Raw genomic sequence first — 15,904 nt, forward strand, 5'->3', positions numbered from 1 at the left:
ATCACCGACAGCAACAATTGAATTTTACGCTGACGCCACTTGCTCGTTGTCTACGATTGCTAGCGCGCTTTGTTTTTTTTTTTTTTGTGACCAGTTGTGCTATTCAAACGTGCGACGCTGCTGCAGCGACGCGATTGGGTTCATCTCCGCTGCCGCAGCAACTGCTGTTGATTGCTTTTGGTTTGTTGTTCGCATTGTTGTGAAGATTTATGCCAGCGGCAGCTGCCTGCGCCTGTGTCTGTGCCTCGTGCTCAGTCTCAGTGACCCAGTGTGTGCTCGTGTTTGTGAGTGCACCTCGCGCTGGCTGCTTATAGAGGTGGCACCTTGTGAATTTTTATGCCCAAATGTGCATGAATGAAATTTCAGTTCTTAACTTAACTTCGAAACGAACGGTTGTGCGATTCCAACAGCTTCAGCGTGTGGCTGGTTATATATATATATATATATACATAAAGGAAATATATATGTACATATATAAACATGTAAATTAAAAACGAGTGTGAATTTTTAAGAAAACAGCAATCACTAGTTACTAAATTTTATTTGTGAGAAAAATTGTAGTGCTGCGGAATAAGTCGAAAATTTTTTGTGAATTTTTATAACCAAAATTGTAAATTTCACGTTTCCCACTGACCTAAATCACTTTTTACTGTCGCACTGGCTAGTATTTAATCGTATTACATATGTACATACACCGCTCAGCCAGCAAAGCTGATGAGCCCCCGATTGTTTTGTCCTAAAATGGAAATGTGGAGAATGAAAAATCGCATTCTGCGCAAATGTTAACAAGTTTTCCTTGGCAATAATGTTCGCAGCGCCCACAACTTCGCGCAATTTCGCGCTGAAACAGCCAGCCATGAAGCAATGACGCCAGCGGCACTCGCCGCGGTGCAACAGATTCAGTCGTCGGTCGGCCAGGGAATTGGCAGACAAGAACGCTCCCCAATCGCATCTCCCCTCGGCGCGTCCGCATCGCTGGGCGCTCGTGCTGTCATCGTTGATGCTGTTGCTGCTGCTGTTGCTGCTGCTGGTGCATTTGATTTTGCTGATGTTATGTTGTTGTTGTTGTTTTTGTAACCGCATTCTCGGTATTGCAGCTTAGTTTTAGCGGCAGACGACGCGCATGCGCACGCTGTGATCTTTTGCACTTTAACCATTTCACGCGACTCAACAACAACAAAAACAAAACAAATGCAACAAAGCATCGAGTCACAAGACCATATTCTTCTATCGAAATTTGCGCGAATGAGTTGCAAGTGGTGCGCAGAGCTACGCTTTGGTAATCGAGTGTAGCGGGTTTACTAACACTTTTCAAATTTATTTGGCTGTCACTACCTTTGTAAATAATTTGTTGAAAATTTTCACATATTTCCCTCTGCTTTTAATTATTAATTTCTATCGTTCGCAGTAAACTTGAATTTTACGCAAATACATGCAAAACTTTACAAACTAGGCAAAGTATAATTCAAAATTTCAATTACAACTCTGTGGGTGCTTTCCAAGTTTGCGTATTTCATTTCGGTGTTTTTCAAAGCCTCACTTAAAAACTTGTCTTACCATTTCTTTTAGACATTGCTTCATGGCATAATATTTTTTTTGTTATTCCCCATTGTTAAACCAACTATGTATGTATGTACATTTGGTTTTTAAATTATTCAAACTACCATTTGCGAAAATTCATATTTGTACATACATACATACAATAGTAGTAGCCGTCACAACAACTAAGAGTTTGGCAAACAATAGAGGATTCCCAAACAAAGCGATAAATTATTCTTTTTTCGCGTAGAAAAATATTTAATTTTGCTTAATTTATAAAGTGTTATTGTAAAGATTTATAGAAAATTATGAGTGAAAAAATTTGAAAAGAAGAATAGCAAATTAAAAAAATTAACACTTCAAAAACAATATTCGTGCAAATCTAGCGCTTGAGTGGGATGCTATTTCTACCACTAACGGAATATTTCCCGAGAATCAAGGTAAGATAAAAGTTAATATTTGAGATCCGCGTTAAGTGTCATTAAGTTTTAGCTCAATTAAGGAGCGTGTGACTATAATGTTGATAGTGATTTTCCTTGAGAAAAAAAATTAATAAATAAAATAATAAAACAGTCGTCGTAGTTGGCAAAAATCTAAAAATTTGTTGTCTGCAATGTGAACCTCTTAGGTATTTTTTTAAGGGTAATTTATCCACTAAAAGAAATAAGGTGAAATTTTTCTTTATTTATAGAAATATTCAAAATAATACGTTTGTCAGAAAATGCGAAAAACTATTTCTGAGCACATGATAATCATATTTCTTTAACAAATTATAACAAAAATTTGCTCCAGCTTTTGCTGAAAGGTAAATAAAAGTTCTGCGTACATTTCTAGCGCATAACCTCAAAAATGAAAAATTTTTAGTTGTGACTCTTTCGAAGACGGTGTGCGACATGATTATGTTTTGTAATCTTAAAGATTTATCTTTATATGGCAGGTGCGGATCCAAAGGTGAAAGTATAAGAAGTTGCATTTCAATGGCTGAGTGGAAGATCGACATATCTCGGCAGCCAATTCGAAACGCTCTATCTCAGAAAAATTTTCAACAAAGGCCTATTTCAGAATTCGGTTAAAAAACGCCCTATCTAAGCACATTTTCAATATGTTTTCATTTGAGATAAGGCATTAGTGAACCAAATCCTGAGATAGGGCATTCTTCAACCAAATTCTGGACTAGGGCGTTCTTGAAAAGTTTTCTGAGATAGCGCGTTTTCGAACTGACTGACGAGATCGACCTATCTACTCAGACACGGATATATTATACATATGTATATTCTTATTAAATAATTCGAATTTAACTTTTTAAACAGGTTGCAACCCTTCCTAAAAGTATTATAAGTTTTCCAATTAAATATTTCTAATACTCTTTCGTTTGACACACCTATTCAAAGACTTCATATATGTACTTAACTTTACAAAAAAGGTGGCAACCCTCTTCTAAAACCTTCTATAGTGATATATATTTCAATTAACTAGTTTCCTTAATTCCAGTTGAATATGATCTTTTAAAACAGGTGGCAATCCTCCGGCGTGTCGTTTAGAGATAAAACCTTTTCAAAATCATTTAGACTGATACCGATATTGTAATAATTCATCTCATTAAATAATTGGGTTTTATTTTTTTAATAGGTGGCAACCTCTTTCAAGGCAATAAAACCTTATTGCCAGAGACCATAACGATTATAAGAAATAAAATTAAATCTTGTGTGTAATTATTATTGAACAATGGAAAAGTTGTTTTCGTCTCCTAAGACGAAAATCATTGACCAAAAGTTTTCCATCTTCTCCTAATAATTATCGGCGACATTAATTTCTTTTTGTCTGCGGGACGTTTATTTCAAGACGGAAATGATTTACGTCTTCTCTTAATAATTATATGGGACTTTTATTGAAATTAAACTTCTTAATTAACCTCGGAGGTTTAACGCGTTAAATATTTAAGGCCATGATTTTTCATGTCATGAAATCTGTATCGTTCGTTCGATTTTCAAAAAACGAGGTGTCAAATCCAAGGGCTTTGTTTTTACGTGGTTTTAGTTTTTTGAAAAGAATGTTAGCAAATCAAATTCCAATAATTGAGCTCGGAGATATTTGCGTTTAATTTCGTGAAATCGGCAGTACATTTACCGATTCAAATTAAGATAAAAAAAAGTCCCGAGATACGAGAAAAATAAAAATCGCATAAATTACTATGAAAAGATATAAAACAATTCCGCCATAAAATAAACGCCTTGCTTCATGAAAAAGGTAAATATTTCTCGTAAATAATAATTGTACAAATACAAAAGAAAAACTCTCTTAAAACAAGGCGGCGTTTTTGATCAAAAATATTAGGATAATAAGTATTTTGAGTCTCTTAAAATCGAGCCAAATATATGTTCTTAACACAAATTTTCAACTTGAAACTGCATTTCCAGTGAAAGTATGTTTGTTATTAAAAAATAAATTGCATTCAGCATACTCAAGCTCACTAAGAAACCAAATTTTCATTTAACTCCACTCATAATTTTATTTTGCCCACATTTTATATGGAAGGGAAGCACTGTGCGTCATCATAATCATCTCAATTAAGGCCTGCGATTAATTAAGAGGCGACTATTTGAAACTTGCCGTAAAGGAACTACGTTAGACAGGGTCTCAAAAAAAGTTTACATTTACTTTTTATAAAATCAAGGACATTTTAAAGCGATGACTTTTTCTGGAAGCGAAACTATGGCAAGTAATTTTAAAGCAAAAAACACAACCGACTTCAATTCTCATAAAAAAATTTAGGATGGCCCGAAAATTTGTATGACAATAAAATCTTCTCAAAGTAAGCTTTCAAACTAGGGGGAGGGGACTAATTTTCCTTAAAACTAAGGTTATACTTTGCTTTTAAACTTAAAATCATTTCACCAAAGTTATACTGTTAATCTAGGAGCTCTAGTTCTCGGTTGCGTAATATCTTGTTGATCGCAAACACCTAAGTACAACAAAAGGAATATAGCCCATTATTGAGAAGCGACTAGGCCATCAGAGGGTAGCAATCTGTGATATCCAGCGGGATTTAAGATATAACCAGAAAAACTCCAATTTGTATTCCCCTTGGTGAAAAGCATTTCTGCTTTCAAAATCTTCATTACAGGCCAGGCCAAGCTTCTATCAGTGCCCGTTCTCTATTCTCTTAACGTAACAGTCATCGCAGGAAACTGAGCTAGAATCCTCCGCTGTCTTGACGCTAAAAAATTTGTCCATGCTACATCTGAAGTTCTGTCTTTCAGAATTTTTTAAGTAAGGCTGGGACAGATTTGTACTCTCCATCCGTTTTTTCAGCTTATAGATAGAGACCCTTAACCTATGTCCTATGCCTTCGAATTTCTTCTGTCACCATGCGAGTAGTGTAAGCCTCGCAAATGGAAATAATTTATGATAAGCCAATTTTGTTTTGGATGTCAACACTTCTGTTGCGGTTTCAACATTTGCACTGCAATTGTTTCAGGTTCCCAAATCTATTTCATAAAAATCCCAGTTTGCGTTTGTAAGATTCCAGAAAACTTTGTTGTTTATACATACATTTATTAGCCTGCTTAAACGATTTGCAATAGCACATAAAAGGCAGGAATAATGCAAACTCTGTCACAAAAGTCGCCCAACAATAACTCGGTATATATGTATGTACATACATATGTGCATACTTACACACATACAAACGTCTGTATATCGATGGCTCAGTGGAAGATCGACCTAATTCAGCAGAACGTTCTAAAACTCCCCATCTTAGAAAACTTTTCAAGAAAGTCCTGCTTCAAAATTTGTCTGAAAACGCCCTATTTCAGAATGTTATTGAATAATACCCTATCTCGGAACTAGGCTGAAGAACGCCTTATCTCAGAATTCGATTCAAAAACGACCTATCTCAAACAAAAATGCATTGAAAATGTTCTGAGTTAGGGCGTTTTCAAACTGGCTGTTGAGATAAGTCGATCTTTCACTTAGCCATCGATATGTATGTACATGAATTTTTAGTAACAATTTTGTGAATTTAAAATTGAATAACTTCCCATGGAATAATGTGTTACTTTCTAATGCATTATGCTATAACCCGATCGTCAAATTCAGTACTAATTTGCTATATTTAAATAATGGTTAATGGGAAACAGCAGCATTGCAAATTTACTTATGATTTTTTTTTTGTTCAATTCATTAAATTTCTCAGGGCACTAAAATCGCTTGATTGAGTCTTAGAGGAGGAAAGTTAGCTCTCTTTGCGGCCATAATAAATAAAATATACAAAAAAGTAGTTACAATATATCCAGACTTTTATTTTCTTAAATTTGGTTTATGAAGCTTAACACCTTCATATTTGGTCTTAAAAGCTACAAGTAGTGGCATTTATGTACATTGCTGTAAAAAAATATTGCGGTAGTAAAAAAGTACTTAATGAGTATGAAATAAGTATCTGCGCTTTTGTTAAATTTCCTTGGCTACCAAACATAGAAGAACGTACAAGTGAATTGAATTAAAAGTCAACTGCGAATAACTGTTTCGTGAGAAGCTTTTTGAATGCAACATATTCGCCTTCAGCAACATATTCTCAATACATTGTCTCATCATTGCGGCGCAACAATACCATAATTGTTGTTGTGTTTTATAATTGTTGTTGTGTTTTACAGTACATACAATGAAATTATGTTTTCAGGCAATGTAATAGACAAACCTATACCCCCATACATTAGTTACATATGTACATATATGCATACAAGAAAATGACCTCGCTTCTTTAACAAAACACACCCTTGCGCTTGCGCAAACATACACGTGTACATAATTGAAATTTAATAACTTCCGCAACAGGCGATAGCTCATTTTTCAAATTACGTTAATAAGTAAATAATTAAAGACATATTTATAAATAGAGTATTTATGTAACCACAGCAAAAAAATTACTCGAACAAAGAAGATTCACGCAAATGACAAAAACCTATCAAAGGCTCCTGTTAAATAACTAAAATTTAATATCTCTAGCGGAAATCAATGAAAACATGGCGCATGTGTGCGAATCGGTTGCCATTAAAAAAAAGTTTGAAATAAACCAAAAAAAATTAATAAAAAAAAAACTCATAAACAGCTTTTTGCATTGTGGCAAGGAAATTAAGTAATTTTTGATCAATTTAATTGTGGAAAAATGAAAGTGCAATATTACCACATAATCCCTATTTCGCGAGTTACACGAATACATAGCGCTTACCAAAGCCAAATTCAACGAAAAAGTACACAGCGCAGCAGCGTTTGCTTTCAGCAGGAACTTCGGGCTACCAATCGCCATTGTTGTTCAAAAATTTCGTAACGGCTGCCGCTGGTTTTATTTATCCATTATTCTCAACTTTTCAAAACGCTGAGACGCTGGTGGTGGCGCTGGTGGTGTCGAAAAAAGGTCAATAAACCCCAAAGCAATAATGGCGAGCAAATGTTTAAGAAATTGCTGAAAACGCAAATGAAAATGAAAAGAATAATATTTAAAAACACAGCGGCGGATGTTCGTGTAATTTATTTGAGAAGCAAAAGCGAAAGTCATCAAACTCAAATTAATTGTAGATTGAGTGGCACCAATGGCATCTGGCACAACTTTCGGGTTTTATTTCTTTGTGGGGGTGAACGTACGGCGTGAATTAGGTCTGCGGGTTACTGATTGCATTTGACTTGAATTGAACCAATAACTCCATAACAACTAAAGCAAATAGCCAATTAATTGATAAACATTTTCTATGTAGTCGTTAATAGTTCAAGTGGTTTTCTATTTGTAAGATATTTGCAATTGATAAAAGTAAATTAAAAAGGTACGTGCGCATGCAACTATACACACAAATATGTAACTAAGACTTTAACTTTCTAATCAGCAAAGTATAAAAAGGAATATAGTTAGGTAGTGACTAATGAAAACAATTTTTAAATTAAGTTGTGTCCAAAAAATTATGACCCCATTTATGCATATTTTATTGGTTTGTGCTTTTGTACAAAAACAAAACTCTTCGAAGTCTGTCTATCCTATTAAGCGAAGTTCCTTCAGTTGTGTTCATACCAATTGCATACAGGTTCTTCTGTTTTTGGTTCTTCCAATATATTCGTATGCGACTACATAGTCATCTCAGTAGGCCTAAAGCTCATTTGATACGGCTGTGTTGTACTCATTAACTTTGTTCGTTGTTGTTGGGAGTCATCCCCCCCCCCTGATGATCTGCATTTATGTACGTGCCACGTGTAGGTATCTCTAGGATTTTTAGGCTGCTTAAATATTGCTGTGCGTAAGAATGCAGAAAAAGAGGCATTGTCGTGATTCAATTCTTTACTTTCACTACCACTTGGGTGACTTTCCCTGATAGAGATCTACTTTTCTGTATAAGACTTTAAAGTACGTTGCAGTTATCAGACCAGCTTTATGACATTCTGATCTGTAGATCCCTCAAAATTAGACCAGGGGAAATCCTTTTTCCATCCTTGAGTGAAACAAGGTAGATGGATAAAATGAATTCCTGGATATTTAGAAAAGGGAGACATCGGATTTTTTCGTCATATTTTTAACAAATATTTTTCTTTAGCTGTAGGGTTTTTACAAATCATCGGTGTAGATTATAATACCATAATTTCTCGTTGTTGGACCCTGTCGTGGGACGTTGTTGAGGCTAGCGAGTCCTTGTATTGTGATAGCCACTTTTCCCCCAGTTGCCAGTTTTTCCAAAAGAGGCGATAGCACGGACTCCTTGTCTACAGCCGTGTAGATTACACTGCTCTTGAGCACTAAATCGATTCCTTCCACTATAAACTACTTATTGCCGAACCTATTTTTATTTTTTTCTGTTCTAAACTAAATCTACTTTTCTTGTGAACGATTCAAAAAGGTCTTCTCAATTTAGATGGAGGTGAAGGTTGTTCTCGTCTTGCTCATCATGTTTTCTTCTTGCTATCAAAAGCGGCTCCAAAGTCGATGAAAAACTGCGTCTATTTCCTTACTTAAGATGATACTTAAGACCCAGTAAGTTTGTTTGAGATTGGTCCCAGCGTCCAGTGCCATAAATTGAGCCTTGTAGACTGCTATGGGGTTTGTTTTTTTTTTTTGTTCCATACCTGAAGGCTGAATTTTCCAACTCGAAGGCCAAATGTGTTTTCTCTTTCCACCCTAGTCATTAAGTCGCCAAGAAAAATTATGACGTCGGGAATGTTTGCACTCTTCTTGTTCCACCTATTTTTCATCTGTGCTCCGATGTGAAGTAACACTGGCTAAATATTTCGTTTCACTCGAATGTGATAATATTTAGACCAAATAAAAACTCCAATCACTGAAGCAATTAAAAATAGTATAGGAACTATTAACTTTAGACAAGTTTTTCCATAATTCTTACATTTGACTGAGGTATTAAAAAATTCATAATTTTTCAAATAACAGAGGCATTGCATAAGCAAAAAAAAAATAATATGTATCTGCCACTTTGATAGTAATTAAGAAAATTTTACCCAGAGTGTTTGACATGTGTTGGGACATCCATTCAATTTAACGGTGCTATAAAGTATACGCCATATAAACAATAAAAATCTCAATGGCAGTATATATTAAATTGCAACACGCCAAAACAAAGCAGCGCTTTAACTGTTTACCACAAACAAAAGAAAATATAAAATTGCTTCATACAAATAATAAAAATGCGGCTGTAAGAAGAACAAAAAAGTGTAAATGAAAATGATTTTATGACAGCGAATTGGGCGCCAACAGTTTAACTTTAGTTGCGCTGCTTGCAAAGTCATCCTTTTGTGCAACGTTTTTCTTACTTGTTCACAATTATGAAGACAAAACCAAAATGCAACTATTTTCCTCTGATTTGGTTGTTGAGAATGAAACGTAGATAAATTATAGACACGCAAAAGCTCATTCAAATTTCCGCCAAAGAAACAATACTTGTGGCCACAACAGCAATTTTGACACAATTCCATCAGAGGAAGATGCAATACTGCGAATAGTTTACGAAGGTTGAGTGTTGCAGCCGAAACTATGATTTAAATAGCCATGTTTCAGTGGGACACCGATGCGAGTTTTCAGATAAGATCACAAGTTTTAGGGGTTATTGACGAAAAAAATCTGTTGTCAGTGTTGCTGATAGTAATTCTTTTTTGTGGTAAGTAAACTTAATACTATTCGCAAGCTGTTGAAAGCACGTTGGCTCAAAATTTTGTTCTAAACTCAACATTTTACTGCTTAGCTATCAAAAATATGTTGCATAATTTATTGATATTTATCACATCTATTTGGATGCTATTGCTCTAGTTTTTACGCTCACAAAATCTATCTCACACAAAAGCCAAATTATGTACATACACATGTGACATAATAGCTAAAAAAATGCACCCACTCTACACACACATACATATGTATATACCACACAAAGCTAGATGAGAATTTTAGAATTCCATGCCTTCCATGTGAACATCAGAAACAGAAGACTTGAGCAACAAACTTGTTATGCTTGCCGCCACATTAACATACCAATGAGTGAATAAACTTGTGCGAAGACTTGCTGCAGTTGACAGTTATGGGCGAGTGCAAACATAAAAACGTAATGGTCAGCGTATGGGTGCGCTAGTGCGAAGTAGAAGGCGTGCCGTTGTATTACGTAGAGTAGAGGAAGAATCGAGGACAGAGGCAGAACAAAACTAAAAGCACTCACAACCACAATAGGGATGTTAATTTTTTCGCCTTTTACGATCCCGGGATTTAGATATTCATTACTTTTCAACAACTTAAATCGAAAACATTGCTTCTATCTCTCCTCTCATAAAATAAACAATAAATAAATGGGGTTGAAACCTAATTTTTATTTAAAGTGGCGTTTTTTATTTTTTCTCTCTGACGTCAGGATTTAGAATTAAAAAAAAAATTAAAATTGTTTGGATTCACAAGGACGAATAGGTAATTTTTTAAGCAAATAAAGTTAGAAAGACGAAATTCGAGGACGTTGTCGAGTTTATATAAGTCCTTTACATATAATTTTTTCAAAAACAAATATTGCAAAATTTCAAGGATAAAATTTTAAAGGGACATTTTCAATATTTACCTTATGCACCAAAAAAATTGAGTCTGATTAAATTCTACAGAATTTCTTCTTGAATTTGATACCCATACTTCTTCTCTAAGCACATTTCACTGAATATTTTTTCAATCATTTTTGAATTACTGACGTCAGAGTGAAAAACTAATAAAGCAATTTTACTATATTTTGCCCTTAAATATTAATTATTAAAAAGAAAAAATATAGCCATTACTGCTCAACAAAAGGAGCTTCTATTATTGCCATTAGTGCATTTTATAAATCTCGAAAATCCCGGGATTATTTGCCAAGAATCCCGCGATTTTCAGGACCTCAAAAAACCGGGATCTCGGGATTAACATTCTTTACTTATTTCCATGTCGTGTGATTGCCCAAGAAATTCGTTGTTGGAAATTAATTCGTGAATAAGTCAACCGGAATCTGTCTAATTAATGGCTACCACTTTTCTGCTGCATGCCTTTGGCAGCAGCGATGGTTTTCGACAAATGACAATAATTGATAGAAATTTACTGCAATTTCGCTAAGCAATTAATAAACTCACTGCTGGCGGTAGATATGCGGTAACGTTAGACGATTTTCACACACGAGCAGCAACAATAGCAACAATGTTGTTGTGTGTCATTCAGTCGCAGTTCAAGCAGAGCGAGTTTCAGAGAAGCACCGATTGGCATTCGCTACCACCTACATACATCCATACACAAATACAACTATTTGTATGTATGTATGTAGCTGTTGACTTCATTTCATCGCCTGTGAACTGGCTGGCGCATCGGTGCACTGCTGATTGATATTGGCGCTTTTCCATTATGTACCCCAGCGGCGGCTTTTAGTTGCACACACATCACTCTTGTTCGACTTTAATTTAAAGTATTCGCTTTAATTTATTGGCTCGCTTGATTGCAGCATTCAATCCGAAATCACTTCCCTTACAATCATTCATGGTAGATAAATAGCTGGAGCGTGCATCGCTGTAACGTCGGAATCAAAAAAAAAAAATAAAAATCAAATGTCGAATGCATTTCCAACTCCATTGTGGCGCATTTAAGTTAAATCGCATCCGCCGACAGTCTTCAGACCACAAAAGTCTGCCATTTGACCCTAAGTGTCGAGCGTGATTTGCGATATAAAAAGAAATCAACCACAGCGCATTTGTATGGTGTTAATGCAATTGTTAATCCAAGAGCGGTGCTTTTTTTTTTCGCTGAGCCTCCGCTGTCATTGATTGTGCTAGTGATTTTTGGAGATTTGCTATGGCCAATTTGGGAATTGAGCGTAAAATCGCCGGAATGGCCAATGTCGTACTCTAATTGCTGCATTTTATACATCTGGTGCGAAAGCACTTTACTAACAACCCTCATTGTCAGTTTTAGTTAAGTATCGATTTACATACGTACATACATTACAACGTTATGTATACTTATTAGAATATATTTACATATACATACATAAATTCAGCCAAAAGTTAAATTTTCCATGAACTCTGCTCACTTGTCCTGTCGATTACTGTCTCAATGATTGACTTTTTCTCTCGATTCACATATAAATAATGGAGTAAAATGAATGCCTACTGGGTACGAAAAATTTCACCGACTTGTCACCAGTGCTGCCATTTTAGCTATTTTACAGTCGGGTTTATGCTATTTTACCGGCACTTAGATATTTGAAATTACAATTGGACGATTATTCGTCGTGAAGATTTCGTTAACTTTTTTTTCTTATGAAAAAAGTAAGTATTAAAGTAAGTTAAGTAAGTATTTCTGTGGAGAGAAGGATTTAGCCACATTGTAGTCATAGGACTTCATCTAGCATCCTCAAACTTGACTAAATCTCCCTCTGCCCGGAAGCGGTCTACATACATACATACCTTCCCTATACTCGGCGATAACTTCTCAAGAGTTCCCTGTCTTGCTATCAAATGTCATGTCGGATATATGTATACGGCCTGATGCCCCAAGAAACTTGTTAATGAACTAATCTGATGCGACGAGAACTGAAGTCAGGCATTCTCTGATGTATCATTGATGGGCACCTAATTTCGAGTTGAGTGAACTTGAATTCACTATTTAAATATTGATTTTCAAGAATTCTATACCACTTCTACGAGAAATGTGTTTTCCCCATATAAAATACATGGAAAATTTTGAACGCCTTGAGCGATCTTTAAATATTTTTTAAGCGTGAGAGCATTAAAATTCCGACTTAAATTGGTTTAGGACCACTAATGTACTAGTACATGTCGTTTACCTAAGGATCAGCCCATATTTAATCACTTTTTAATAGACAATATGTATAGTACATATCGACCCCTTTGCACGAAATTATCGTATGTGCAAGAAACCAAAATTTTCAGGAGGCCATTTTTTCTACTTTTCAAAACTTTTTAATATTTTGTTTTACTAAGTACGAAATATATTTGTATGGCACACACGATAATTTCGCAATATAGTAATTTTTTTGCACATAGTAAATTGTTTGCGTAATTATAGGGAATTCAGCTACAATATTTTACTAGCTGATGCGTTGGTGGGTGTAGAGGAAATTCGCATCATAAAGTCAATTTCGATAAAAATCACACATAGCATAGGAAATGACACATAGCATAAAAACATTTATATCTATTATCGCCGTACGAAAGGTAATGTTTACCTTTAAATTAAAAACTTGTTGTCTATTTTTAAAATACGTATTCAACATTTGGCTATATAGTATTAATCGTCGCTACTTTGTGCAGAACATATTCAGTATTGCAAACTTTTCGAAAAGCGATTTCCATGTTCCTCATGGCAACCGATGAATTTTTGAAGAATATTAAATTTCCTGTAGAGTGAGTGGAAATAAATAGCATCAACATAATCGAATGGCAATGCCTAAACTCGTTATATTCGTCATTAGATAACGTCAAAGAAACACAACAAATTCTTCATTCTATCAAACGGTGTGACAATTTAGCTGCATACATTTGCGCTTAGATTTCACATCTTGCGAATTTATCTTTTTAGAGTTAATAATTTATCTGCCGATCAACCAGTTCTGCCGCATGCCAAACTGTTGAAATCGAATATTAAATGTTTGAATAATTGAAGAATTCGCAATTGGTATTTATTATTTATACTCTTTGATATAAATTAAAATTTTTATATCCAAGTCATTGCGCACCCACACTTACTCACTTCAAACTAAGTGCTTGCACCTAAAACGATTGAATTGTATGGGTGATTACGTTTGTGTGTTTGCATTTTAATCCTTAGCTTATTTATGTTCGTTAAGTTATATTATTTGCTTGCTTAATTTTACATTAAAAATTATTATTTGCGTATGTACATATATATTTGAATGTATGTGTATATTTTGCTTTATTTTCGGTTTGTTCGCTGAACGATTTCCGTTTCCGTTCGCGACGTTTCTTTTTGCTTACTCTTACTCTGCTATGCGCACTCAAATATATAAAAATTTAAATATAAATGAAATACGAAATTTCGAAATATCTTTCGACATGTGTGTTTCCTTTTGCGTCGTCGATAATAACAGCTTTGTATATTTCAGCGCCGCGGGAAAATAAAGCCTTGCCTTTATTGCCATGCGAATGTGTAAACAAAGTTGCAATTCCCAAATGTGTAAATATTAATGCGAAATAACCATTTAAATTTTATGCATATTTGCACACTTAAGTACATATATATGTATGTATATATCCAAAATTGTGTGGTGCAGCTTGAAGCGTATGCGTCATATTATTCAATTTTTTGAGTTTTCTGACCTCAATGATCTACATTTAAGTTTTATAACTACTTTATTATTAAAATTTTATTGATATTGCAAATTCTAACAAACAAATTTAACCTGCTACAATATCTCGAATGGAGTTGGGTCAAAGTATCGTGAGCGTAACGGCGCAACTTGAGCGCTTCGTAAGCGATAGGTGGCGTTGGTTTCCGATGATAGAATTCAAGGGGTGAGAGTTGACGAAGGTTTTGATCGACTCTCGATGAATGGCCCCTCTATAAAAGACTACATTTGTAAAGTCGGTCTGGTTCAGCGGGTGGTATATTCTTATCTGAACAGTCGGTTCTATATGCTGCAGCTTTTCCCGACAAAGGACTGTTGTATTAAATCGCATGCCTGATCCTTGTAGAGGTACAGGAAGGACAAATGGCGTTGTCATGTGTGCCGATCACAGTCCAGTAAACAGTCCCACAAATTGTGAGACCTTCCGCCTGTATCCTCTCCAAGCCTGCCAGTCTCCCAGCCATTTCAAAGCGAAATTTTAACCCGGTTTCTGACGGTGGCTTCGATGGCCCAAGGTGGGAGGGCTATAACTGGTTGCGGACCGATGAATACCTAGTGTTAACCCTCTCTGGACACTTCCAAGTGACCTGGCACTATGAGTAAGACAAAATCGTTCTGATTTCCGACATAATTTGTGTAGTCGAGACTTGCACCAGTCTGGAAGTAGTTCGTGCGCCCGCCAATGCCTTGAGGCATTGCGGACATTTGAGATTGAATTGAACATATTTCTTAGAAAATGTATTTTATTACATTGAATTTTTTAGAGTCGAGTAAGTGGCTTATAGACTATCACCCGAATTCATAAGAAATAAAGAAGACTTTAATTGTTTTAGAAATCAAAAATTTGTATGAAAATGTCACTTTATAAAGCTCTTTAAACCCATTTAATTTTTTTTTTTTTGAATTAGCCATATATGTTTATTAAGGTGGAGTGAAATTAGGTTTTCTTTTTTAATCCCTTTGTAATACATACCTGCAGAAAGCTGATTTTCTAGCCCTGGAATAAGCGTGCAAAGTATTATTTGCGTGGAAATATATTTGCAGGATTTCCGAAATGTTGTTGTTGTAGTCTTGTTATTCTTTCAGGTAAAATTAAAAACAACAATTTTCCGCTCATATATTTTTTATACGTACAGACATTTGTGTATGTATGTAGGTATCTTAAAATTCTTTCCAGCTTCGACAACTCCACTGTAGCAACAAAAGTTGCGTAAACACTCGCTAAGCAGATTACGAGTTAAAATACGATAAATAAGTAAAATAATCGCATCAACGAAAAATGTTAATTGAAAAAAAAAGCAAAAAGTGAACGATAGCGCGCAAGCATCATAAGTAATTAAAGCCTAAATGGACATTTTTACGATGCGTTGTCGCCGCCACCTAAAGTGCAGCTCTGATTTGTTTGATCAACATGTTGGCCTTGTCATCTTTTCAGCCGCTAAAGATGTTCGCGCTGCTACTTTTTACACACTCTGTGCGCACGTGGAAAGCCGAAAAGTGTGGGA

General features: G+C 35.2%; 1 long non-coding RNA gene across 3 annotated transcripts in view; it reads left to right on the top strand.

Moving 5' to 3' along the window:
* Positions 1-379: 379 nt before the first annotated feature.
* LOC108367536 (uncharacterized) overlaps positions 380-15,904 on the top strand; it is a 29,737-nt gene continuing 14,212 nt past the window's right edge. Inside the window, exons 1-2 of one of the 3 annotated variants that reach the window (XR_001848262.1) lie at positions 380-482; positions 1,821-1,979. This is a non-coding gene — a long non-coding RNA (uncharacterized LOC108367536). The remainder of the gene's footprint in view (positions 483-1,820; positions 1,980-15,904) is intronic. The other 2 variants (XR_001848263.1, XR_001848264.1) reach the window with 2 other exon arrangements.

This window comes from Rhagoletis zephyria, unplaced genomic scaffold (assembly GCF_001687245.7).
Source record: "Rhagoletis zephyria isolate East Lansing unplaced genomic scaffold, Rhagoletis_zephyria_1.1 Rzeph_scaffold_02719, whole genome shotgun sequence".
Classification (NCBI taxonomy): domain Eukaryota; kingdom Metazoa; phylum Arthropoda; class Insecta; order Diptera; family Tephritidae; genus Rhagoletis; species Rhagoletis zephyria.